The 27030-nt window shown below is 44.2% G+C and overlaps 1 long non-coding RNA gene across 1 annotated transcript in view; it reads left to right on the plus strand.

The window, feature by feature from the left end:
* The window catches only part of LOC112583888, a 37947-nt gene extending 11495 nt beyond the window's left edge, over positions 1-26452 (plus strand). Inside the window, exons 2-6 of the long non-coding RNA XR_003108151.3 lie at positions 12645-13716; positions 14386-14578; positions 17977-18099; positions 25626-25685; positions 26276-26452. This is a non-coding gene — a long non-coding RNA (uncharacterized LOC112583888). The remainder of the gene's footprint in view (positions 1-12644; positions 13717-14385; positions 14579-17976; positions 18100-25625; positions 25686-26275) is intronic.
* Positions 26453-27030: the final 578 nt, after the last annotated feature.

Raw genomic sequence — 27030 nt, forward strand, 5'->3', positions numbered from 1 at the left:
TGCCAGCTGGAGCCTTCTGGTCTCAACTTCTTCTCCTGTAACCAGGCAACCGTTTCAGACCCAACCAATCCTTGCTTGACAAGCACCCATATTTCTTGTCAGTTCCAATTATAATTCTTGACAAACTTATATAATTTTGTGGGTTTTGCCTCTGTAAGCCTCCCCTATCTTGTCATCCAGCAGAGCACAGTTCAAGTGCTTCTTGAATCTGCATCTTCCAGGCTATAGTCCTCAGTCAGTTCAGTTCACTCGCTCAGTCGTGTCCGACTCTTTGTGATCCCATGAACCACAGCACACCAAGTCTCCCTGTCCATCACCAACTCCCGGAGTCTACCCAAACCCATGTCCATTGAGTCGGTGATGCCATCCAACCATCTCATCCTCTGTCTTCCCCTTCTCCTCCTGCCCGCAATCTTTCATAGCATCAGAGTCTCTTCAAATGAGTCAGCTCTTCACATCAGGTGGCCAAGGTATTGGAGTTTCAGCTTCAACATCAGTCTTTCCAATGAACACCCAGGACTGATTTCCTTTAGGATGGACTGGTTTGATCTCCTTGCAGTCCAAGGGACTCTCAAGAGTCTTCTCCAACACCACAGTTCAAAAGCATCAATTCTTTGGCGCTCAGCTTTCTTCACAGTCCAACTCTCACTTCCATACATGACCACTGGAAAAACCATAGCCTTGACTAGACGGACCTTTGTTGGCAAAGTAATGTCTCTGCTTTTGAATATGCCATCTAGGTTGGTCATAACTTTCTTTCCAAGGAGTAAGCATCTTTTAATTTCATGGCTGCAATCACCATCTGCAGTGATTTTGGAGCCTCCCAAAATAAAGTCAGCCACTGTTTCCACTGTTTCCCCATCTATTTGCCATAAAGTGATGGGACCAGATGCCATAATCTTAGTTTTCTGAATGTTGAGCTTTAAGCCAACTTTTTCACTCTGCTCTTTCACTTTCATCAAGAGGCTCTTTAGTTCTTCTTCACTTTCTGCCATAAGGGTGGTGTCATCTGCATATCTGAGGTTATTGATATTTCTCCTGGAAATCTTGATTCCAGCTTGTGCTTCCTCCAGCCCAGTGTTTCTCACTATGTACTTTGCATATAAGTTAAATAAGCAGGGTGACCATATACAGCCTTGATGTACTCATTTTTCTATTTGGAACCAGTCTGTTGTTCCATGTCCAGTTCTCAGTTTGGCTCAAATAAAACTATTTTCTATTCCAATTATAGACTGTTTATTTCTGTCAATAAGGATGACTCCTAAGTTTCCACCTTGAGGAATGACTTGATGGTGAGCCCATAACCAAGACATAAAATAGAAAAGGAATAAAGAAAAAGGTGGAAAGCATGAGTTTATGTTGAGACCTGTTAGAGCAGGTAACGGCTGTATATAGAAGTCTGAGTTGGAAAAATAGATTTCATAGTCATCCGCCTTATATTTTATTAAATGAATCCATGCATGTGTATGAGGTCCCTAAGAGGGAAGGCTCATAGAATGAGAATGACAGAAAACTGAGGAACAGGCATGTAAAATCAGAAAGGAAAAGAAAATCTGCAAATGTGTCCCCGAAGGGCCATCCAGAGAAAAAAGAGAAACCAAGGGAGTGGCATAGTCTTTCTTTCTTTTTACTTATTTGTTAAATTTTTTAAAAAATTGAGGTATAGTTGATGTAGAATGTTATATGCTTCAGATGAACAATTTTTAACAATATGTTAGTTTCAGGTGTATGGCAAAGTGATTCAGTTATACATAAACATACATTCATTCTTTTTCATATTCTTTCCCCATATAGGCTACCACAGAATCCTGAGTAGGATTCCCTGCTATACTGTAGGTCCTCGTTAGTTTTCTATCTTCTGTACAGCAGTGTGTGCACATTTATCCCAAGCTCCTGATTCATCCCTTCCCACCATGTCTCCATAAGTTTGTTTTCTGCATGTGTAAGTCTGTTTCTATTTTTGTAAATAAGTTCATTTGCATAATTAAAAAAATTTTATTCCACATATGAGTGATATACAATATTTGTCTTCCTCTGACTTGGTTCACTTAGTGCGATAATCTTTAGGTCCATCCGCATTGCTGCAAATGGCATTATTTATTTATTTTTTATGGCTGAGTAACATTCCATTGTATGTACATGCCACATCTTCTTTACCCATTCCTCTGTTGATGGACATTTAGGCTGTCTTAGCTATTGTGAATAATGCTGTTGAGACGGGAATCCGAGATCTTGTCTGAGGAGCTGAAGAATGGAATCCATGAACATGCAAACACTCACAGTAGCAAGTGAATAGGATTTATTAAAGGGGAGGAAAGTACAAAACTCTCAGCATAGACGCTGAGAGGGGGTAAAGGGTCCCCCCATGGTGGGACTTACAGCAGTTTTTATATCCTTCCTTAAATCACATTATTCCTAACCAATCAATTTTTTAAAGGTCAAGATACTTAACATTTTATCTTGATCCTTGGATTAAGTCACCACCTTTTTTCATGATCTCTGGCCATTTTGCCATGAACCCATGTATGGGTTTAAGGTTAATGATCATCAGTTGTTTTTCCCTTAAGCATGTGGGACAGAATTTAATTACTGCCCTTCCCTGGATCTGAGTGCTGATAATTTATCAGACTAAAGACACTTTCCCAGATAGCATATTGAAAAGCAGAGACATTACTTTGCGAACAAAGGTCCGTCTAGTCAAGGCTATGGTTTTTCCAGTGGTCATGTATGGATGTGAGAGTTGGACTGTGAAGAAAGCTGAGCACTGAAGAATTGATGCTTTTGAACTGTGGTGTTGGAGAAGACTCTTGAGAGTCCCTTGGACTGCAAGGAGATCAAACCAGTCCATTCTGAAGGAGATCAGCCCTGGGATTTCTTTGGAAGGAATGATGCTAAAGCTGAAACTCCAGTACTTTGGCCACCTCATGAGAAGAGTTGACTCATTGGAAAAGATTCTGATGCTGTCAGGATTGGGGGCAGGAGGAGAAGGCGACGACAGAGGATGAGATGGTTAGATGGCATCACTGACTCGATGGACGTGAGTCTGAGTGAACTCCGGGAGTTGGTGATGGACAGGGAGGCCTGGCGTGCTGCAATTCATGGGGTCACAGAGAGTCGGACATGACTGAGCGACTGAACTGAACTGAAATGAACTGAAAGACACTTTCCAGGAATTCAGGACAATGGAGCAGGATGCTTACTGAAAAGACTCAGAGTTCTACACTAACTGCCTAGTAATTTCTACCTCACATTTATAAACATAGGGGTGCAGGAATCTTTTGGGATTATATTCAGTTCAGTTCACTCACTCAGTCATGTCCCACTCTTTGAGACCCCATGGACTGCAGCATACCAGGTTTCCCTGTCCATCACCAACTCCTGAGCTTGCTCAAACTCATGTCCATTGAGTTGGTGATGCCACCCAGCCATCTCATCCTCAGTTGTCCCCTCCTCCTCCTGCCTTCAATATTTCCCAACATCAGCCAAAAAGTTTGTTCAGGTTTTTCCATAAGATTAGTCTTAGTGAAAAATGAACGTTGTGACCAGCCCAATAGTTTTGTCTGGATATGCCCAGAAGTGGGATTGGCATTTTTAGTTTTCTGAGGAAACCCCATACTGTTTTCCATGCTGGCTGTACCAAATTAATCTCCACCAATACTGTAGGAGAGTTCTCTTTTCTCCACATAAGCTCTAGTACTTGTTATTTGAAGAGCTTTAAATCATGGCCATTCTGACTGGTGTGAGGGGAAAAACCTCATTATAATTTTAATTTGCATTTTCCCTAATATTTAGCAATGTTGAGCATATTTTCATGTCTGCACTGAGTATTAATCCAACTTTATTTGCATGTATGGCCCAGAGAATAACTTGGATATATTTTCAAGATTTATCTTCCTCAAATAAATTTAAATCAGGCTGAGTTTCTAGTAAGAAAAGTAAGAAATTTGGGGCTTATCTGAGAGGATGAGATGGTTAGATAGCATCACTGGCTCAGTGGACATGAATTTGAGCAAACTCCAGGAGACAGGTGGACAGAGGAGCCCAATATGCTACCATCCATGAGGTCACAAAGAGTCAGACACAACATAACAACTGAACAACAGCAGTTCCATGACTTCCATTTTCTCTCCTTGACTCCTTCTCATCAACAGTAAAACTGTTCCCAAGTCTCTCTCATCTTCAAAAAGTATGTATCCTTTACTTCCCCAGAAGTTGTTTTTCTTTCCTGTCATTTACAGCCAAGTTTAGCTACCTATGAACAGTATGAAAAGGCAAAAAGATGTGACACTGAAAGATGAATTCCCCAGATGGGTAGGTGCCCAATATGCTACTGGAGAAGACTGGAGAAGTAGCTCAGAGAAGAATGAAGAGGCTGAGCCAAAGTGAAAACAATGCCCAGCTGTGGATGTGACTGGTGATAGAAGTAAAGTCTTATGCTGTAAAAAACAATACTGCATAGAAACCTGGAATGTTAGGTCCATGAATCAGCGTAAATTGGAAGTGGTCAAACAGGAGATGGCAAGAGTGAATATCAATATTTTAGGAATCAGTGAACTAAAATGGAATGGAATGGGTAAATTTAATTCAGATTACCATTATATCTACTATTGTGGGCAAGAATCACTTAAAAGAAATGGAGTAGCCCTCATAGTCAACAAAAAAGTCAGAAATACAGTGCTTGGATGCAATCTCAAAAATGACAGAATGATCTCTGTTTTCAAGGCAAACCATTCAATATCACAGTAATCCAAGTCTATGCCCCAACCACTAATGCTGAAGAAGCTGAAGTTGAATGGTTCTATGATGATCTACAAGACCTTCTAGAACTAACACCCCCAAAAGATGTCATTTTCATCATAGGGGACTGGAATGCAAAAGTAGGAAGTCAAGAGACACTTGGAGTAACAGGCAAATTTGGCCTTGGAGTACAAAATGAAGCAGGGCAAAGGCTAACAGAGTTTTGCCAAGAGAACACACTGGTCATAGCAAATGCCCTCTTCCAACAACACAAGAGAAGACTCTACACATGCACATCACCAGATGGTTAACACTAAAATCAGACTGATTACATTATTTGCAGCTGAAGATGGAGAAGCTCTATAAAGCAAAAACAAGACCGCGAGCTGACTGTAGCTCAGATCATGAACTCCTTATTGCCAAATTCAGACTTACATTGAAGAAAGTAGGGAAAACTACGGGGTTTTCATTCAGGTATAACCTAAATCAAATCCCTTAAGATTATACAGTAGAAGTGACAAATAGATATAAAGGATTAGATTTGATAGACAGAGTGCCTGAAAAACTATGGACAGAGGTTCGTGACATTGTACCGGAGGCAGGGGTCAAGAGCATCCCCAAAAAAAAGAAACGCAAAAAGGCAAAATAGTTGTCCAAGGAGGCCTTACAAATAGCTGAGAAAAGAAGAGAAGCTAAAGGCAAAGGAGAAAAGGAAAGCTATACCAATTGGAATGCAGAGTTCCAAAGAATAGCAAGGAGAGATAAGAAAGCCTTCCTCAGTGATCAATGCAAAGAGGAAAACAATAGAATGGGAAAGACTAGAGATCTCTTCAAGAAAATTAGAGATACCAAGGGAATATTTCATGCAAAGATGGGCACAATAAAGGACAGAAATGGAATGGACCTAACAGAAGCAGAAGATATTAAGAAGGGATGGCAAGAATATACAGAAGAACTATACAAAAAAATATCTTCATGACCACAACGGTGTGATCACTCAGTCAGAGCCAGACATCCTGGAATGCAAAGTCAAGTGGGCCTTAGGAAGTACCATTATGAACAAAGCTAGTGGAGGTGATGGAATTCCAGTTGAGCTGTTTGAAATCCTGAAAGATGATGCTGTGAAAGTGTTGCACTCAATATGCCAGCAAATTTGGGAAAGTCAGCAGTGGCCACAGGACTGGAAAAGGTCAGTTTTCATTCCAATCCCAAAGAAAGTCAATGCCAAAGAATGTTCAGACTACTGCACAATTGCACTCATCTCACATGCAAGCTAAGTGATGTTCAAAATTCTCCAAGCTAGACTTCAACAGTACGGGAACCAAGAACTTCCAGATGTGCAAGCTGGATTTAGGAAAGGCAGAGGAACCAGAGATCAAATTGCCAGCATCCGTTGGATCATCAAAAAAGCAAGAGATTTCCAGAAAAACATCTACTTCTGCCTTATTGACTATGCCAAAGCCTGTGACTGTGTGGATCACAAAAAACTGTGGGAAATTCTTCAAGAGATGGCAATACCGGACTACCTTACCTGCCTCTTGAGAAATCTGTATGCAGGTCAGGAAGCAGCAGTTAGAACCAGACATGGTATCATGGACTGGTTCCAAATTGGGAAAGGAGTAGGGCAAAGCTGTATATTTTCACCCTGCTTGTTTAACTTATATGCAGAGTGCATCATGAGAAACACTGGGCTGGATGAAGCACAAGCTAGAATCAAGATTTCTAGGAGAAATATCAATAACCTCAGATATGCAGATGACACAACCCTTATGGAAGAAAATGAAGAGTAATTGAATAGCCTCTTGATGAAAGTGAAAGAGGAGAGTAAAAAAGCTGGCTTAAAACTCAGCGTTCAAAAACCCAAGATCATGGTATCCGATCCCATCACTTCATGGCAAACAGATGGGGAAATGATGGAAACAGTGACAGACTTTATTTTCTTGGACTCCAAAATCACTGCAGATGGTGACTGCAGCCATAAAATTAAGACACTTGCTCCTTGGAAGAAAACTTATGACCAACCAGACAGCATATTAAAAAGCAGAGACATTACTTTACCAACAAAGGTCCATCTAGTCAAGACTATGGTTTTTCTAGTAGTCATGTATGGATGTGAGAGTTGGACCATGAAGAAAGCTGAGCACTGAAGAATTGATGCTTTTGAACCGTGGTGTTGGAGAAGACTCTTGAGGGTCCCTTGGACTGCAAGGAGATCCAATCAGTCCATCCTAAAGGAAATCAGTCCTGAGTGTTCATTGGAAGGACTGATGCTGAAGCTGAAACTCCAATACTTTGGCCACCTGATGTGAAGGGCTGACTCATTGGAAAAGACCCTGATGCTGGGAAAGATTGAAGGTGAGAGGAGAAGGGGACAACAGAGGATGAGATGGTTGGATGGCATCACCGACTGGATGGACATGAGTTTGAGCAGGCTCTGGAAGTTGGTGATAGACAGGGAATGCCTGGTGTGCTGCAATCCATGGTCGCAAAGAGTCAGACTGGACTGAGTGGCTGAACTGAACTTAGATACGTTTATCCACACTCTCTTTGTTTCCTTACTTCCCATGTATTCCTCCACGTGCTAAGTCTGGCTTTCCCTTCCTACCATTGTGCTTACCTTGTTCTCAGCAAGATCACCCAGCTAGTTTCTTCAAACCTATTAAGACTCTTTCCAGGCTTTATCTTATCTGACTTCTCAATAGCATTGTCTATCTTTCCCTGTTCCCTTCTTCTCAGGCCTCATTTTTTTTCACACTCTTTTGCTTTTGCTGTTTCTTCCATCCCTCTGGCCACTCTCAATCTCCATTGCAAACTCACACCACTGCTTTTTACTTAATATAAATGTCCTCAACTGCTTTGTCCTGGGCCTTCTTTTACTCATTTTAAACGATCTCCCCTCATGATCTCTTCCCCTCCATGAGTTTATTGACTGTCATATACACTTATAGCTCCCCAAATTGTCATTAGCTTAGATCTCTCTCCTGATTTCCAGATTTGATACCCAGCAGCATATCAGAAATATTTCTCAGTCATTCTGCGTCCCATTTGAGGATTCTGCTTCCAGGCCAAAATCCTTGTGTGACTTTTCAGTCCAGACCACAGGCAAGAATAAAGCTTTGCCTGGCAGGGGCCCTCAGTAAAGGGAAGCTAAGTCCCATATACCAGCCCCCCACCTCCAGCAAGGCTAGCTGAGTTCAAAGGCATATCTACATTCTAGGGATGTCTGTTCAGAGGTCTCAGCTGAGGTACTTCTGTCTACTTTGTTTGTTTGATTGATTTGGCTGTGCTGGGTCTTAGTTTTGGCACATGGATCTTTGACCTTTGTGTCAGTATGCAGGTTCTTTAGTTACGGCACGTGGGTCTTTTTAGTTGTGACACGCGCGATCTTTAGTTGCAGCACTGGAACTCTGAGTAGCAACATGTGGGATCTAGTTCCCTGACCAGGCATTGAACCTGGGCCCCCATGGGAGTGTGGAGTCTTAGCCCCTGGACCACCTGGGAAGTCAGCTTTTCTCTGCTTTGATTTAGTACCTTTTCTCTCCCAGACCTTCTCTCCCTCCCTGACCTCCTTTGTTCAGGGGTCCTTGGCAGTGAGACATTTCTCCTGTCTGCGCTGTATCTGGGACTTCCCTGGTGGCTTAGATGGTAGAGAATCCACCTGCCATGCAGGAGACCTGGGTTCGATCCCTGGGTCAGGAAACTGACTGGCCTGAGCAGTGCTGTGGGGAAAGGGAACACAGGAGAGCCTCCATGGTGCCTCTCTGGCAGGCTCATAGAATTAAATGATTAAAGGCTTGCTTGTTACTTTCAGTTTGGCTCTTGCCCTAATGGACTACCTGGACACTTTGATTGCTTGACATCATTCACTGGGCCCTTTCGATTTGAAAACTGTATCTCTCTTTGGCTTAAGGAAATAGAGTTGTTGAGTTTCTAGGTCTTTGTGTATTTATAATTTTCGTCAAGCCTGGGAAATTATTTGGCATGATTTTTTTCAAAGATTTTTTTTCTTTACTGCTCCCTCTTTCTAAACACACATATATTAGGTTGCTTGAAGTTGTGCCACAGTATACTGATATTCTTTTCACTTTTCTTCCAATCTTTTCTCTCTCTCTCTCTCTCTCTCTCTCTCTCATTTTAGATAGTTTCTGTTGCTATGTCATCAAGTTCACAGATCTTTTTTTTTTTCTGCAGAGTCTAATATGCTGTTAATATTAATTTAGTATATTTTTCATCTCAGACATTGTATTTTTCATCATCATGAGTCTGAATTTTTATAGCTTTCATATCTCTTTTTTTTTTTAACATAAGAATGCTTCCTTCTACTTTCTTGAATGGTTTTAATGTTGCAACCTATGAATTCTATTCATGCTTTTTAAAAAATTGATTTCCTTCCTCATTATGGGTTATATTTTCCTGCTTCTTTGCATGCCTGGTAATTTTTGATCAGATGACATAGATTGTAAATTTTATATTGTTTGGTGCTTGAAATTTCTGTGTTCCTGTAAGTATGCTTGAGTTTTCTTCTGAGATGCAGTTGAGGCATTTTGAAAGAGCTTGGTTGTTCTGAGGCTTGGTTTTGTTAGGTGGGAGTGGAGAAGTATTCAGTATGTCCTAAATTTGCCCGACTGCCTGATGTCCCATGAGTCATGAGGTTTTCCGCTCTGGTGGGAGAACTATCCCTACTCTGTACGAGTCCGAGGTATTGACCTCACTGTTTCTTTGGGTGGGTCTTCCCATAGCCTCAAGTTTTCTCATAACACATGCTCTGATCAATACTTAAGGAAACATCTGAGGGAGCCCCTTTGCAGATATCTAGAGCTTTCTCTCTGTCAGAATTCTCCTCCCTGTTATCCTGCCCTGTGAAATCCAGCTGCCTCAGTCTTTGTGGGCTCCTAGTTCCATCTCTTCAACCCATAGGGGCTTTGGGTTCCTCTTCCTCCTCTCTTTGCTGATGCCTGGCAGTTCTCTCTGGAAAATCAGCTTGGGCAGTCACAGAGCTTATCTCAGTTGTTTCTCTTCTCTCAAGGATCGCTGTCCTGACTGTGATCAGAACCGGAAGTTCTGTGATCATCAGAACCGGAAGTCCCACCATTGTACTGTTTTTCAGCTACTTTCTCCTCTCCATTTTCTCTGCTTTCTTATTATTAGGACATTTTACTTTCTTCATTGACCCTTAGTGTCTCTCAATCTGCTTGTTCTATCTATTTTTAAATTTCTTTGTACTTCTGTGCTTGATTTTGGAGGACTTATTTGACTTCTAATGAAATTTTTATTTCTGCAATTGTGTGTTTAACTTTAAAAGCACGTTATTATTCTGATTTTTTTTTTAAAGTAGCACCTTTTCTTGTTTTATGGATCCACAAGCATCTCAAATCTTTTGAACTTGGGTTTTTGTGACATTCTTTTCTGTTCCAATAGTCTGTTTTGTCACGAGTCAATTTGCTCTATTTGCTTATCTTTATACTTTTCTTTTATGCCACTAGCTTTTCTCATTGTCTGGTAATCTTTGGGCATATATTTAACTGATCAAAAGTTGTTTTTTTCTTTCAAAACGCACCAAAAATGGTTGTTGAGCATTATAACTGATGTGTTATTTAATAGAATATGTTGTGTCTGGGTTGGAGGTAATAAAAGGTTATGAATCCACAACAGTAGGCCCTTTTCAGTGCAACTGCTGAGACCACAGAATTATGAAAGTGATTCATAAGGGAAGCCACTGAGAGCCATGTGTACCCACCTGTTTTTTATTTTGATCATTTGCAATGCTTATTTGCTGCTTCAGGAATAAACTAAAATAGCACTCCATCCTAAGAGGGCCTGAGTCCTATTTTTCCATCTTAGAGTTGGGACCAGACATTATTGCCTGGCCTTGAGTATACTGATGCTGTTGGTAAACCATGACCCTTGGGGATCCCTTTACCTGTCTGTGTACATCTACAATTGGGAAACGCATCTATACCTTTGTTGGATCCAGTCTAGAAGTTGTCAGGAATGATACATGGGGGTACAAATACCCCAGCTCCCTAATCCCTTAGACAGGATACTTCTGAGGAATGTGTTCTACACCATTTTCTTGAGCTTCTCCATGGGATTAAGATTTGCTCATCCACTTTGAAAGCTGGTTCATTGAAAATCTTCATTTCCCTGTGTCATGTTCTCACTGCTCTTGTCTTTGCACCTGCCAGGAAAACTACATGCTGTCAATCATCACCTTAGGATCTTCTTCTGGGGGGAATCCAGTTAAGATAGAGCGTAATGTGAATAGAAAGCTGACACCTTCTCCATTTCTACTTCTACCAAAAGCCCCAGTCCTTTCTCTCTGGAGATTCATAAAGAGAGTCTGGTGAGGAGGGACAGATTTCTACTCTTGTGCTTCCGAGGGTGTATTTACCCCTGCTAATGGGAGGAAGAATGCCTGTACTCAGAATGCGGCAGATCTGTCTCTAAGACTGTTAAACCACAAAGGACACAAACCTGCCAGACGGGCAGGAGGACAGACCTCAGCTGTCAGAAAGAATCTCTTCTGCTGATGTTGGTGTTTCACATCTACCATCTCCACCACAGTGGGTGCTTTTTGAGTCCTGCAAAATAAGAAGGTGCAACAATACAGAAATCTGCAAATTTCATAATAAATTAACAATTGATGCATCATTTAAGGAAGTGTCCTTCCACCTTTTGTGTGCCTCAGGGTCCCTGTGTCAGGACACAGAGTTAATTATAAGTCTCACTCCTAGAGCTTCTGATCCAGTACTGTCGGGCTGGGACCAGAGAGTTTGCATTTCTGATAGGTTTTTCAGGTGACTGCTGCTGTCCAACGAGCACACTTGGAGAATCATTGCTTTAAGAAATTTTGAGGCTGGTGATTATATTTTTTTAGCCTCTGTTCCTTTCATGGAATTTTCTAACACAATCTTTCTAGTTTTCCACGTGATTGTATTGTATTGGGTTGGGTAAAGAGTTTGCTTGTTTTTTGTTTTTTTTTTTACCCGTAAGATGTGATGGGAAATTTGAACGAACTTTTTGGCCAACACAACATCTAGTGGATTCAAAGTTTCTTATTAGGGATGATAGGATGTTCAGAATTTTCTACTATATCAGGCTAGCCTCTTCCACTAGCAGTTCTTTAGTCCCAGTAAAATATTAGCCTACTGCGTTGAATTTTAAATGCCATTGGAAATCTCATTATTCTCAGATGTGACAATGAATATAGCCAAATATATTGCAAAGGCAGTTCAGTTTCTGTCAAAGGTACAAAGTTTCCAATCTTTTAGGACACTCTTTACCTGCATAAAGTGATTGGCTTTGAAGGAAAAGCTTTGATTTTCCTAAGTCTGAATCATTTGTATTGTACTTCCCAGAATAAAGAACAAAGTCCCCTAAGGAGTTTGTGGACTGCAGTGTTTCCGGAAGGTAGAAAATTGGTACCAGGAATGGGGTGGAGAGAGGAGAGGAAAGACCTGTGCTGCGAGGCCCTGGCAAGTGTGGCCAGCAAACAGGAATGCCACCAGCAGAGCTTACCCGTGCACCGTGGGGACCCAGACGGTGCGGGCAGGTTGGAGAGGAGGAGCAAGGGAACAGGGGCTAGGCGGCTCCGAGGAGGGAGGCGCGGAGCAAGGAACAGACGCAGGAGAGAGAGAAAAGTGGTCACGGGGTGGGGAGCCAAAAGAACTCCCAGAGTTGGAAGCAGCAGAGATGTAGCTGCTTGTCACGCCACCCGTGTGACTTAAGCAGAAATTGTCTCTGAAGGGCCCTCATCAGGAAATATGCTACCATTTTCTGTAATAAGAAACACTGGAAGCTTCAACTGCTCTGTTGAAGAGCAAGATACAAAAAAGGTTAGAGGCTATTTTATTTTTTTAAATGTTTCATTCTATATTGCCTAGGGCTGATTAATGATGTTGCAATAGTTTCAGATGGACAACAAAGGGACTCAGCCATGCATATGCGTGTATCCATTCTGCCATGCCAAATCTTCTCAAGTTTATCAAGAGTTAAGATGAAAAAGGAAATGAGGCTTTCTGGAGAAATATAATGTATTTGATAACAAATACATGAGGTATGTTTGTTTTTGGAAATGGAATTTGCTCCAAATATGGTAAATAAGCACATTAGTCATACTTAACATACCACTCTAATCTATGCCAAAACTAACTGACCTGCTAAACCAGTGTTGTGTTATTTTAATTCTTCACTGTGGTCGAGATTCTTTCATTACTTAGAAAGCACTAAATTCCTGTCTTAGCTTTATCTTTACAGATCCCCTGCAAAAATCATTGCCTGAAACTACCCAGATATTCATCAGTGGGTGAATGAGCAAATGCTGTGTGCATGTGTGTATATGACTATTATTCTTCACGTTAAGTGAAAGAAGACAGACATAAAAGGGCACATATTGTGTAACCCCATTTATACACATTTCAGTCAGAATAAGCCAATCTGTAGACACAGAAAGCTGATTGGTGGTTGCCGACTGGGGGGCGGGGAGAATGGGGAGTGATTGCTTAATAGGTATGGGTGATGAAAGTGGAACTTGATATGGGTGGTGATTGTTCCACACTGTGAATGTACTAAATGAAACTTAAGCGTACACTTTCACAAGGTCAATCTTATGTTATGTGAATTTCACTTCAGTGGGGAAAAAAGAAAAAACATTGCCTGTGGTGCAGCAGATTCAACTATAACGCGAAGCTTACTGTCTTAAGGGCTGGGGATCTAGCAGCGAACAAGACACGCAGGCTCTGACCTCCCAGAGCCTGCAGTTTAACGTGGACACAAACAACTCTGTAAACAAATATTTGTTGAGCTGAACTGAAATAACGTAAAAGCTCCGGGAGCTGGTGATGGACAGAGAAGCCTGGCATGCTGCAGTCCATGGGGGTCGCAAAGAGTTGGACACGACTGAGCGACTAAACTGAACTGAAGGTCAAATGATGATACCTGCTATGAGAAAGAACCAAGCAAGACAAGGGACAGAGATAAGTAAGAGCTCTCCAAAGAGGAGACATTGCAGCAGAAATGCAAGGACATGAAGAGAGGGCTGTGTAAACAGAGAATGTTCTGGGCATAAGGAGAAACATGTGTGAAGCCTCTGAGACATACATGTGTTTGGCATGTCGTAGGCACAGCAAGGAGGATGAAGGAGCTGGAGTGCAGAGAGGGAGGGGTGCAGAGGAAAGGAGCCAGGCAAGTAGTCTGTAGGGCCTGCAGGCTCTGGGGAGGGTTTGAGTTTTGTCCTGAGTGAGATGGAGACCATTAGAGGGATTTCAGCAGAGGAATGAACTTGTGTCTCAAAAGGATCACTCTGGTTTCTGTATGTTGATTACAGTATTGAGTGGTGGGCTGGAGAGGAAGTAAAGAAACCTGTTGAGACGGTCCTGTAGTAATCCAGGTGATTGGTTAAAGGAGGGCTGGTTGGGGTGGACAGAACTGCTGTACATTGCAGCAAAAAAAGGAAAAAAAAAAAAAAGACTTCTCCGGTGGACTAGTGGTTAAGATTCTGCCTGCCAATGCAGGGAACATGGGTTCAATCCCTGTCTGGGAAGATCCCACATGCCTCCAGGCAACTAAGCCCATACATCATAGCTATTGAGCCTGTGCTCTGGAGTCACAATTACTGAGCCCATGTGCTGTAACTACTGTGCCCCCTAGAGCCTGTGCTCCCCAACAAGAGAAGCCACCATAAGGAGCCCAACAAGAGAAGTCACCTTAAGGAGAAGGCTGAGTACCACAACGAAGAGTAGCCCGCACTAGCTACAACTAGAGAAAGCCCATGAGAGGCAACGAAGACCCTGCACAGCACCCTTTCCTCCCCCCAAAAGCTACACATTGGACTATTCCGAAGGTAAGCCATACAAGTCTGGCGATGGATTGTATTTAAGAGTGAGAGACAACTAGAGGAGAAAAAGATGACTCCAACATTTTGGCCAGGTCCTTGACTCTGTAAGTCTTTGGTTCTTCATATATAAAGCGAGGGGGATTTGACTAGGCCATGTCTAACACTCCTTCCAGCACTGAGAGTCCAAGATTCTAAGGAACACTGGACAATACACAGAAATGGAAGGACCAAACCTCAGTTTGCTCATCTGTGAAATGCACCCATCTGAGGCTGGTGGTGAGGAGCAAGTGAGGTCATAGTTAACCCTAGCATACCCTGAGGGTCAACTGCTAGCTGCCTTCTTTTGGATAGCAAGAGTAAAAGTTTTATATTGGCACATGTCTTCCTTTCTCTTGGGTATATCTCTAAGGGTGGAATTGCGGGGTCAAATGGCAATTCTGTTTAGGGAACAGCTGGACTCTTCTCTGAAGTGGCTGCACCATTTTACAATCCTAACAGCAGGGAAGAGGAGTTCTGACTTCTCCACATCCTTGCTAACACTTGTTGTTATCTGTCTTTTAAATTATGGCCATCCTATTGGACGTGAAGTGGTATCTCACTGTGGTTTGGATGGTATTTCTGTGATGGTTAATGATGTTGAGCAACTTTTCACGTGCATCTTGGCCATCTGTGTTTCTTCTTTGGAGGAATGTCTGTTCAGAATTTTTGCTCATGTTTAAATTGGATTATTTGTCTTTTTTTTTTTTTTTTTCCCCGTGAGGCTCTTGAAAGCCCCAGTGCTTCTATTTAGAACAACTTGTCTAAGACCTCAGGTTAAGAAACTGGGCTCTGGAACTGGGCTCTGAAGGCCAACCTGGGAAAGGAGATTTTCAAGGTCACCTGACCTCCTTCTTGGCTTATAATGACATTGCACTTACCCCATTTAAAAATTTTAATGTCCAAGGGATTCTTGTATACCGATAGGAATGCACATTAAATTATTTTTTTTCAAAGTTAACAATTATCTAAATATTCACATTCTCTCTAGATGATTATTATATCAAAAACATGAATTTCACAAACAAGAGTTCCCCATTTTAACAGTTATCTTAATCAGTTAAACTATTCCAAATGAAAACTTGATGAAAATTATAAGCCAAATTATGAGATAGTATGCTGCTGCTGCTGCTTTAATTGCTAAGTTGTGTCCAACTCTGCAACCTCTTGGACTGTAGCCCACTAGGCTCCTCTGTTCATGGGATTTCCCAGGCAAGAATACCGAAGTGGGTTGCCATCTCCTTCTCCAGAGGGGTCTTCCCAACCCAGGGATGGAACCCAGGTCTCCTGTATTGGGAGGCTTTACTACTGAGCCACCAGGGAAGTCCCCATGAGATAATATAAAATGCCTTAAATATCTTAAAAATCTGACATACATAAATGCAATGATTATGAAATTTTCAATATACAGCCCACGAAACTTTGTTGCAAAAATGCCACTGTCATATATCTAAATTTTTTCCTTTATTATCTCTGTTCTTATTCTTATTTTCTTTTTTAAAATTGGGGTAGAGTTGCTTTACAGTGTTGTGCAAGTATCTGCTGTACAACAAAGTGAATCAGCCACATGTGTACCTGTGTCCCTTCCCTCTTGAATCTCCCTCCCACTCAACCCTCATCCCATCCATCTGGGTCACCACAGAGGACCAAGCTGAGCTCCCTCTTTTTCCTATTGCTTTTCTGGGGTACTGGAGCCCTCCATTTGCCCCTCCAGATCCACTCTCCCCCTGGTCTGCCCTGGGATACACTTTGTATAAAATGCAGCAATGGAGTCCTTTACTTTATGACTCTGATTGGGTCCTGCCAGGGGGAGGCATCAGCCGGAGATTGGAAGATGGGGGACACTGAGGTGGGATCCCTTCCTGGAGGGTCTCCATGGGTTGGCTACAGACCCTGCTGCCGACCCCTTTACTCTCTCTGGAATGATGGTTCCTCCCATTCCCCTCCAGGCCTGGAGCTAGTAAGCTCTCCACCACCCTCATGTTACAGTATTCTTCCTGTTGGTTTCACTTACTCTGTCCACCCCCCTAAGGATAGTCCCTCTTGTGATCCTCTTCAACTGCTCTGTTGGAGTGTGATGTCTCTTTCCTTTTAGACCCCTGATTGATAATCAGGTTACAATTTCAGTTGCCTAACTTTCAAAAGCAGAGTGACCTTTGCTGACCATTAGGCTGATCAACGCATTCATGTGTGTTAAGTCGATTCAATCATGTCTGACTCTTTGCAACCATATGGACCCTAGACCACCAGGCACCTCTGTGGTATTCTCAGGCAAGAATCTCATGGGATTCTCCAGGCAAGAATACTGGAGTGGGTTGCCCTGCCCTCCTGCAGGGGATATTCCTGACCCAGGGATTGAACCTGTGTCTCTTATGTCTCCTGCATTAGCAGGCAGGTTCTTTACCCCTAGTGCCACATAGGAAGCCCACGATAATCAATACAGCATTATCAGTTGATAGCTCAGAACTAGGGACAGAAGACTTGGATCTTCCATCCAAGGGATGTGTCCAGGCAGAAGAGCCTTTTTATCTTTTTTGCATGGACTTTGTTTATTACATGAGACCCTGCCCAGGTTATTGGCTCTAAATAGTTTCAGTTTGATTTTTTTAATGTCCTCAGTCTTGTAATTCCTTGAGAAATGATGCTGTTTGGAGGTCTTATCTTGAAAGTAGAGGCTGATAATGGACTATGTCCAATTACGTAAGTCTTTACGATGCATCCAATAGAAGTCATTTTGCAACTGCTTGTTCCAAGAAGTGCCTGGTTTGGATTGACTCATCATGATCAATTCAATGGACCTAGACAATCACATTTTTTTTTAATTTTAAAATTACAAAAATTTTTAAAAAATTTGTGTTATGATTAACATTAACAGGTTACCATTTTAACCTGATTTAACAATGCTGTGATCCCTGGGTTGGGAAGATCTCCTGGAGAAGGGAATGGCTACCTATTTCAGTATTCTTGCCTGGAGAATTCCAAGAACAGAGGAGCCTGGTGGGATATAGTCCATGGGGTTGCAAAGAGTCGGACACGACTGAACACCTAACACTTGAACACTTGATAGCTGATTAACAATGTGATAGTTTTAGGTGAACAGTGAAGGGACTCAGACAAACATACATGTATCCACTTTCCTCCAAACTCCCCTCCCATCCAAGCTGCCACATAACACTGAGCAGAGTTCCCTGTGCCTATACAGTAGGTCTGTGTTTCTTATCCATTTTAAGTATAGCAGCCTGTCCATGTCCATCCCAAACTCCCTAAGAAGCCCTTTCCACCATCCTTCCCCCCTGGTAACCATAATTTTTTTTCTCTAAGTTTGTGAGTCTCTGTTTTGTAAGTTCATTTGTATCACTTCTTTTTAGATTCTGCATGTAGGGGATAGACAATGATTTTTATTTCTCAGTAATCATTAAGACTGACAAGAAGAGGCCTTTCTACCTCTCCGTCTACTTAGGACCTCAGGGACAACTGAAGCCTCCAGGGCGGTGAGTACGGTCCAAATGACAGGGCCTTTTAGGGTAGCCTGCCTGGGGCAATTTCAGGCTTTCAAGAGAACAACCTTAGTGATGAGTCTCATTAGCTGCCCGGGGGTCAAGAAGAGAAAGATCCCAAGATTTCACACTTGAGAACTTTCTGACACAAACTGTAATGTGTGAGTAGGTGTGGCAGGAGTTTACTGCTTGTACTGTGAAAACCAATTTGATATTTGAATTTCCCCACCTGTGGACGTGGGCTGCTCAACTGGGTGCCTCTAAGTCACTTTCAGACACACTTTCTGCTACTTGCTGGATCATTTTCTCCCAGGACTGTTGTGGAAACAAGAAACATAGCAACAGGTAAGCATCACCCCTGGGAGGGCTCTTCTTCTAGCCCTTTTTCCAGCTAATGAAGCGAAGCACCTGCTGTTTGCCCATCGCAGAGCCAGGCACTTTGCAGATAGTCTGGTTTTCAAGTACACTCCCAACACTGCCCAGTTAGCCTGCTCCCTCATTGAGTGAGTTCACTGTATCACTGTCCTGGAGAATCATTTCACGTCTCCTTATTTCTCTCCCAAACTCCTCTGCTCCCTCCTTTAGCTGATGACATTTATTAGGAACGGAGGAGATGCCAGACTTTCTGAATTTCCCTCCACTCCCCAGTCGGCTAGCCTGCCTGTGATGACCCGTGCTCTCTTCTCTCTGTCCTGCCCAAGGCCAGGACCAGGGCTCTGGGTCCTGCCACCCTCTCCTGTCCTTTCCAAGCGCATCCTCCCAGCTCCCATGGGTATCATCAGTGTCTGCATCCAGGGCTCAGCTGAGCTGGAGAGGGAGATCACAGCTGCCAGGGATCGGAGTAGCTGATAAAGCAACAGCCCCAGACGAGAGTACCAGTGAGGTTTCCACCTCTCACAGCAACGGCATACACAGAGGCACCCCTTCCATATCCACTGGTGGAACATGCCCTGGTCCAGGTCAGATGGATCAGTGGGGGTTGTCTCGCTGTTGAAGGAGCCTGAATCAAAGGCTTCTGCAGTTTTGTGGACCTGGGCCTGGAGAGAGGGGAGGGCAACTGGGTGCAAGGCACAGTGGCCAACCGGGCCTCAAGGCTTTCTTCTCCTCCCTCATAAGGGGGCCTCAGTAGAGGCCCCTGAAGAAGACCACAGATCAAGAGACCTAGGAATGAAGGTGCCAGGGCTGCAAGCACAGAGCATCAGAGCATGGTCAGCCAGGGACCCGAGTCCCGGACTGCAGCTCCAGTCAGAGACTTCAGGCCTGGCTGTCACCAGTTCTCAGGCAGGGAGGGAATGTCCCCCGGGTCCTGCCAGGTGAAGCCTTGTAATTGCCTATTAGTCGGACCCAGAAGGGAAAGGCATCTGGAAATGATCTTGGGAACAACTTTTGTAAGGGGTGAGGAATGGACGGCTGGGCAGAGGGAGCTGCTGAACCGATGTGATTTGGTCACATCTCAGCCAAACCCTCAGGGAGCTCTGCCGAGGGGTGATACTTCAGAGTTGCTGGAGTCGAGGCAAGGACTGGGTTTGCACTCCTGCTTGAAGCAGACATTGGACGTGGGCTTCCCCCGAGGGAGGTGGGAGCTTGCACAAAGCCCTTCCCTCAGCTCTTCTGTCCTGATGGAGGGACTGCGAGGTACCCCACCGTGTCCACTACATGTCCTCTGGGCCACTACATCTACACCTCCTGTCCTTATCTTACCTACCCTACCAGCTTTCAACACAGCTGACCAGTTCCTTCTAGAAAAATCATTTTTCCTCAATTCCCAGAACGGCACACTCTTGTGGGGTTTTTTTCTTACTTGTTTGACTATTTCTGCTCAGGCCCTTTCATGAAGCTCCCTTTCTTCTCTCGGGCATTCCATTCTTCTGGTTCTTCTTCTCAAGTGTTCTTGTACCGTCTTATCTTTTAAAAAAACACTACATCCTTGGGACTGCGCTGGGGGTCCAGTGGCTAGGACTCCATGCTCCCAGTGCAGGGGGCCAATCCCTGGTCAGGGAATGAGATCCCACATGCTGCAGCTAAGAGTTCACGTGCCACAGCTAAGACCCGGTGCAAGCAAATTACCAAAAAAAAAAAAAAAAAAAAAAAAAAAGAAAGAAAAAAAAAGAGAGAGAAAACAGAAAAAAAAAAATAGAAAAAAACAAAACAGAAACAACAACAACAACAAACTATGTCTTTGATGCCAATGTTAATGTCTTTAGCCCAAAACTATTTCTGAACTTCTGGCTCTTACAACCAGCTACCGACTTGTCATCTTAACCTGATGATCTCACAGGCATCTCATACTCGGCATGGCCAGAATGGATGTCTTGGTTTCTCAGCTCACTCTATAGCTGCTCCTTCTCTGGCTGACCTTTTCCATTGAGGAAAATGGCACCCCTTCTTTCCAGTTGTCCAGAGCTAGAGGCCTGGGCTGTAGCCTAGATTTCTCCCTTTCAGTTGGTTGTTTCTGCCTCCGAGAATCCCTCTGCTGCTGTCTTGCCCCCACCTCCAGCAGACCCCGCCATTATCTCTAGCCTGGCTACAGCGAGGGCTTCCTGACGCCTTTCCCACCCCAAGCCCTCCACTGGGCAATCCCTGAGGGCAGCCCACAGAGTCCACTGTTGACTCAGGTGGAACCCCAGCTCCTCTGTGCTGGGCACAGGCTTCTTTCCTGGATTCCCATCTTCTCCGACCTCAGACCCTGGTGCTCGCAGCTTCACCCTCTCGTATTTAAGGATGTGGAGTCCTGGAAAAGACCTGAGTGTGGTGGGTGGGGTCGCCTCCTCCTGATATCAGAGTGAACTTTGGTTCATTTCAAGAACATTCTTTGGAAGGAGGGCTTCCCTGGTGGCTCAGTGGTGAGGAATCCGCCTGCTAATGCAGGAAACGGGCTCCATCCCTGGTTCAGAAAGATCCCACATGCCTCGGAATAACTGAGCCAGTGTGTCGAAACTATTGAGCCTGTGCTCTAGAGCCTGGGAACCGCAACTACTGAAGCCCGAATGCATCTTGGAGCCCCTGCTCTGCAACAAGAGCAGCCACCACAACGAAAAGCCCGGACACCGCAACGGGAGAGCAGCCCCCCCTTGCTGCAACTAGAGAAAAGCCCACCCAGCAACAAAGACCCGGCAAGCCAAAAATAAATAACTAAGATTATTATTATTATTTTTAAGAGTATTTTATAGTGGGAGTCACCTGCTTTTCCCAAACGAAATCTGATTTTCATGGCTCAGTGCAAAAGGTGGGTCTGGGGTGCTCTTGGTAGGAAGGTACCAGAGGATGGTGGTCCTGGGCTGGTGTGTGGGCTGCACCACAGCAGAGAGTCTGACTATGGTCCCCGAGAGACCATGACAGCCCCCTGGGGAGCCTCCTTGCTGGCCTTTTCCTTTCTGTCTGGGACATTCCTGTGGTCAGCTTTTCTTGTTTCTTGCTGTGGCTCTTCAACAATTTATCACAGAGCTGCTGGGGAACATAACTCTTTTATCCTGTTCACAGAGACCCAATCAGTGGCAGCTGCGCTCAAGTGGCACAATTTATCTTTTTTAAGAGGCAAATACCACTGAAATCATCTCCTTATACAGATAACATGGTTAGCAGTCAGAGGCTTGTCTTTTAGCTTTCCAAGAAAACCAAAGTCCGCTCAGTGAGCACCGAGGTTGTACACCAAACCACTCTTGGCCAGGCAGATCCCTTTCCCAGGACAGCTTCTAAGAGGCACTTGAAGGCACTGCAGGTGGCAGAGAATTTGCAAACTGTGTGTTCAGTTGCATTTGATTTCTCTGTGTTAGTAATTTGCCCTGCCACAGGGGCCTGGGGACAGCCACACATAGGAAACAGCTGTCTCCTTCTTAAGGAATTTCTCCTCTTGACTGCCAAGTCCTGACTTCTGGAAATCCAAAGTAAGATGGCTTCTGATTACTGCTGCATTCACCAGGGTTCTCTGGTAATGCCAGAATCTTACAAAGGAGAGGTGTTGTGGCTCTAGGAGATATCAAGGCCTGTACATGTCCGTGGGTAATGCCAGCATGCATTAACCCATCCTTGGGTACTGCCAACCTCCCTGCACCCCTTGGCAGTTTGCAGACTCATCTGCGGATAACACATCCTTATTTCAAGTCTAAATGACAATCCAATGACTGGCTTTTTGACTCAGAAACATCCCCCGAATCCTCAACTTCCTCAGTTAAATGGGAGAATGCAAACATTTATTGAGAGCCTTTAAATGATGAAATACAGTGATGAACAGGTTAGTCCTTGCCCACCAGTTGCACTGATAATTAGAGCTCTGATTAAGCTCTACACTACTGGCGAGAATACGAGATGATTTAAAAAGTTGTTGTTCAGTCACTAAGTTGTGGCTGACTCTTTGTGACCCCAAGGACGGGAGCACACCCAGTTCCTCTGTCCTCCACTATCTCCCAGAGTTTGCTCAAATTCATGTCCATTGAGTCGGTGATGCTATCTAACCATCTCTGCATTTACCTTCTTCCCTTAAAGTTATCTCCCAATGTTCATTAATTTTTTTTGAAAAATTAATAACCTTTAAAAAAGTTGTAGTTTTTTTTTTTGAAGTATAGTTGATTTACAATGGTATGTTAATTTCTGCTGTATGAATTTTATGTTTAGAGCAGTATTAGATCCACAGCAAAGCTGTGTGGAAAGGACCAAGTTCCTGTCTACACTCTGACCCCACACTTGCCCAGTGTCCCTCACTACCAACGTCCCACACCAGAGGGATCCGTTTGAAACAATAGATGAGCTTACAATGATGCAACATTATCACCCAAAGTTCATAGTTTACATTAGAGTTCACTCGTGGTACAGGTTTTGGCAAATGTGTAGTGATAGGCATCCACCATCATCGTATCAGGTAGAACAGCTTCACTGCCCTAAAAATGCTCTGTGCTCTGCTGTCCCCACTCCCTCCCCCACCCCCCAACCCCTGGCAACCACCAATCTGTTAACTGTCTCCTTAGTTTTTTGTCTTTTCCAGAATGTCATACAGTTGGAATTATGCAGCTTGTGTTCCTTGGTGGCTCAGACGGTAAAGTGTCTGCCTGCAACGCGGGAGATCTGGGTTTGATCCCCGCGTCGGGAAGATCCCCTGGAGAAGGAAATGGCAATCCACTCCGGTACTCTTGCCTGGAAAATTCCATGGACGGAGGAGCCTTGTAGCCACCGTCCATGGGGTTGCAAAGAGTCAGACACGACGGAGCGACTTCACTCATGCAGCTTGTAGCCTTTCAAATTGGCTTCTTTCACCAAGTAATACATGGTTAAGTTTCCTCCACATTTTTTCCATGGCTTGATGGCTCATTTATTCAGTGCTGAATAATATTCCATTGTCTGGTTTTGTTTGTCCTGTTCACCTTCTGAAGGACATTTCAGTTGCTTCTAAGTGTGGGCAGTCATGAATAAAGCTGCTATTAACATTAGGTGCACAGGGTTTTGTGTGAACGTAAGTTTTCAACTCCTTTGGGTAAATACCAAGGAGTGCAATTATTAGTTCATTGATTTTTAATATTTCCCCTGTTGTAACCCCCACAGTTTCAGAAATTTCAACCTGGGAAAACAGATGAATCAAACACAATTGCTCCTCTTCCTTCTGTCTCCTCTCCCCTCTTTCCCACCTTGTTCCTCCCCTCACCTTCCCCCCAACTCCTCTGCTTGTAGTTGTCTGCAGCTGTGCCCTGTTCCTTGGCCTGTAGTTGTTGGTTTGTTTTGGTCTCTGTATTTCAGCCCAAGGAGAAGGAATTTCATGAGAGGCTGAGCCAGGGAGCAGAGACCGACAGAGAGGGATACCCAGGTTCAAGAGCACCTCTTTGCACAGTGATGTATTCTATTGATATACATTGAGCCAAGTTAAGTGCTGCAGGGAGAGAAAAGCTGTGATGGGGAGGGGAATTGGATGAAGGAGTTCTCTAAATATAGTATCTCACTCCCACTTGCCCAGAATGGGATGCTCTCAACTTCTCAATTTTTTTTTGAAGAGAATAAACCAGTGTGGGATTTGAAGAAATGCAGCTGAGTGTGTGCAAGCTTCCTTGGTGGCTCAGTGGTAAAGAATCCACCTGCAAAGCAGAAGATGCAGGAAACTTGAGTTCGATCCCTGGGTTGGGAAGATCCCCTGGAGGAGGGCATGGCAACCCCCTCCAGTATTCTTGCCTGGAGAATCCCATGGACAGAGGAGCCTGGTGGGCTACAGTCCATGGGGTCACAAAGAGTCGGATGCAACTGGAGCCTCTGAGCACACACACACACACAGCTGACTGTGTGCAAGCTGGGAGGGGACTTGGAGGGACCAAAAACTGCTCAACGCACCTCCAACTCCCCCATTTGCACCTTCACCCCCTGGTCCTGCCTCCTGGGGTGCTTGGCACATCTCTTTCCAGAGCCTTTCTGGGGGCTTCTCACAGGCAGCCCTTTCCTTAGATACATAATTTCCAGGATTTTCCACTCTGCTAAGTGCCGTTCTTTTTTTAAATTGTCAGGTTCCAAATATGTGTCACTATCTCTTGGCTCTTTTTGCTCTTCTTCCACTATTGTACATGTGGGTTTCTGCTTTTTTATTCAGTTAATGTCACTTGGGTTGAAGTTTTCTGTACTTGGAGGCAGACTCGACACCTTAAGTCCTCAAGGTGATCGGTTAGAAAATGATGCAGGGTGGAGGTCTGTTTGCCCTCCTAGGGGAAGGATAGAGATAAATAAATGTGTCCAGTGGGGTGGGTTTCATAACGAGGGGCTCAGGGCTTTCTGTTGAATATGAAATTCCTGAGTGGAGTTTTACATTGTTATTCTTGCACAAACTCACCATACTAGAAACCTTTAAAAAAAACATATTTAGAAGCTTCCTTGGTGATCCAGTGGTTAGAAGTCTGCCTTGCGATGCAAGGGACACAGGTTGATTCTGAGCTGGGAAAGATTCCACATGCCGTGGGGCAAGCGAGCCCGAGTGCCACAGGTACTAAAGCCTGTGCTCTAGAGAAGCCACTGCGATGAGAAGCCTGTGCACCGCAATGAGGAGCAGCCCCTGCTCACCACAGTTAGTGAATGCCAACGCACAGCCAAAAATAAACATAGTTAAATAAATACTTAAAAATAGTTATTTATTTGGCTGCGCTGGGTCTTAGTTGCAGCATGTGGAATTTTTGGTTGTGGCATGTGGGGTCTAGTTCCCCACACTGGGAGCCTGGAGTCTTAGACCCTGGGCAGCCAGGGAAGTCCCTAGACATCACTTTTGACTGCAAGATTTGTGTCTTTCAAATCAAGCAAAAACATCAAGGTACCTGTGAGGCAACTTGGCACTAAAGAATTGACTCTTATTTAACCCACAAGGAAGAAAATTCAAAGTCCCCCCACTGGCTCTGAACTGGCCGGCAGACACTACAAATAAGTTGTACATTGGACCTGGGCAAGTCAGTTAACAGAGGCTTAAATGGAGGGCAGGGAAGAAAGTGTCTGTGTATATGTATAAAGAAAGACTGGAATCTTCCCCTACCCCTGCAATATAATCGTCACACATCTCTTACCTGCAGGGTATTGCAACAGAAGGAGAAGGAGGGAACAATGACGATGAAGACAGTCTCTGGACTCAGGTTCGCCCAGTCTCAGTCCATTACCTGTCGGCTGTGGGACCTGGAGGACTTTCTGTGTCCCCTCTCACTCCCTCTCTCCACTGTAGTCACACTGCCCCCTTGCCCGTCCTGGCTCAGGAAAAGGGAACACTCGCTGCTTCCTCTGTTGGGAGTGCTCTTCCCCAGATAGCTGCAGCTCTTTTTTAAAAATTAATTAATTTATTTTAATCGGAGGCTAATTACTTTACAATATTGTGGTGATTTCTGCCCTACATTGACATGAATCAGCCACGGGTGTACACGTGTCCCCCATCCTGGACACCCCCCTCCACCTCCCTCCCCATCCCATCCCTCTGGGATGTCCTAGTACACCGGCTCTGAGTGCCCTGTTTCATGCATCAGACCTGGACTGGGCATCTATTTCACATATGGTAATATACATGTTTCAGTGCTGTTCGCACAAATCATCCCACCCTCGCCTTCCGCTCTTGCTTCTTCACTGCCTTCAGGTCTCTTGTTCAGATGTCTTATCTTCACTGAGGCCATCTGTGATCTCCCTCCTACCTCCCAGCATTCCTTATCCATAAACCTCAGTTTTATTTTCTCCCCAGAGCACTTCTTGCAACTGCCATATGACTCATTTACGTGTCTGCCATTGTGCTGCATTTCTCCAAAGAAACAGAACTGATAGGATATGACATACACACACATACATCTGCTGCTGCTGCTGCTAAGTTGCTTCAGCCGTGTCCGACTCTGTGTGACCCTATAGACGGCAGCCCACCAGGCTCCCCCATCCCTGGGATTCTCCAGGCAAGAACACTGGAGTGGGTTGCCATTTCCTTCTCCAATGCATGAAAGTGAAAAGTGAAAGTGAAGTCGCTCAGTCGTGTCTGACTCTTCGTGACCCCATGGACTGCAGCCTACCAGGCCCCTCCATCCATGGGATTCTCCAGGCAAGAGTACTGGAGTGGGGTGCCATTGCCTTCTCCGACACGTACATCTATATACACACAAATGCATGTTTATGTGCATATATACACATACATGTGGGTGTATATATATATATATATATAGTTCATATGTATTTTTATATGCATATATGCTCAGTAAATAGCTGTCGAGTGGATGAATGAGACAAACCATCACTCCCTGAGATGAAGAGGAACTCGAGGCCTGGCATGGTGCATGGTCAGTGGGCTTGTGGCTGAGGTGGAACTCAACACCAGGGGGCCGTGTCAGTTATCTATGGCTGCATAACAAGTAACCCCAATATAACAGCTTAAAATAACATGATGAGACTTCCCTGAAGGTCCAGTGGTTAAAATTCTGCCCTCCCAATGCAGGGGGCATGTGTTCCATTCCT

This window comes from Bubalus bubalis, chromosome 1 (genome assembly GCF_019923935.1).
Source record: "Bubalus bubalis isolate 160015118507 breed Murrah chromosome 1, NDDB_SH_1, whole genome shotgun sequence".
Lineage (NCBI taxonomy): Eukaryota > Metazoa > Chordata > Mammalia > Artiodactyla > Bovidae > Bubalus > Bubalus bubalis.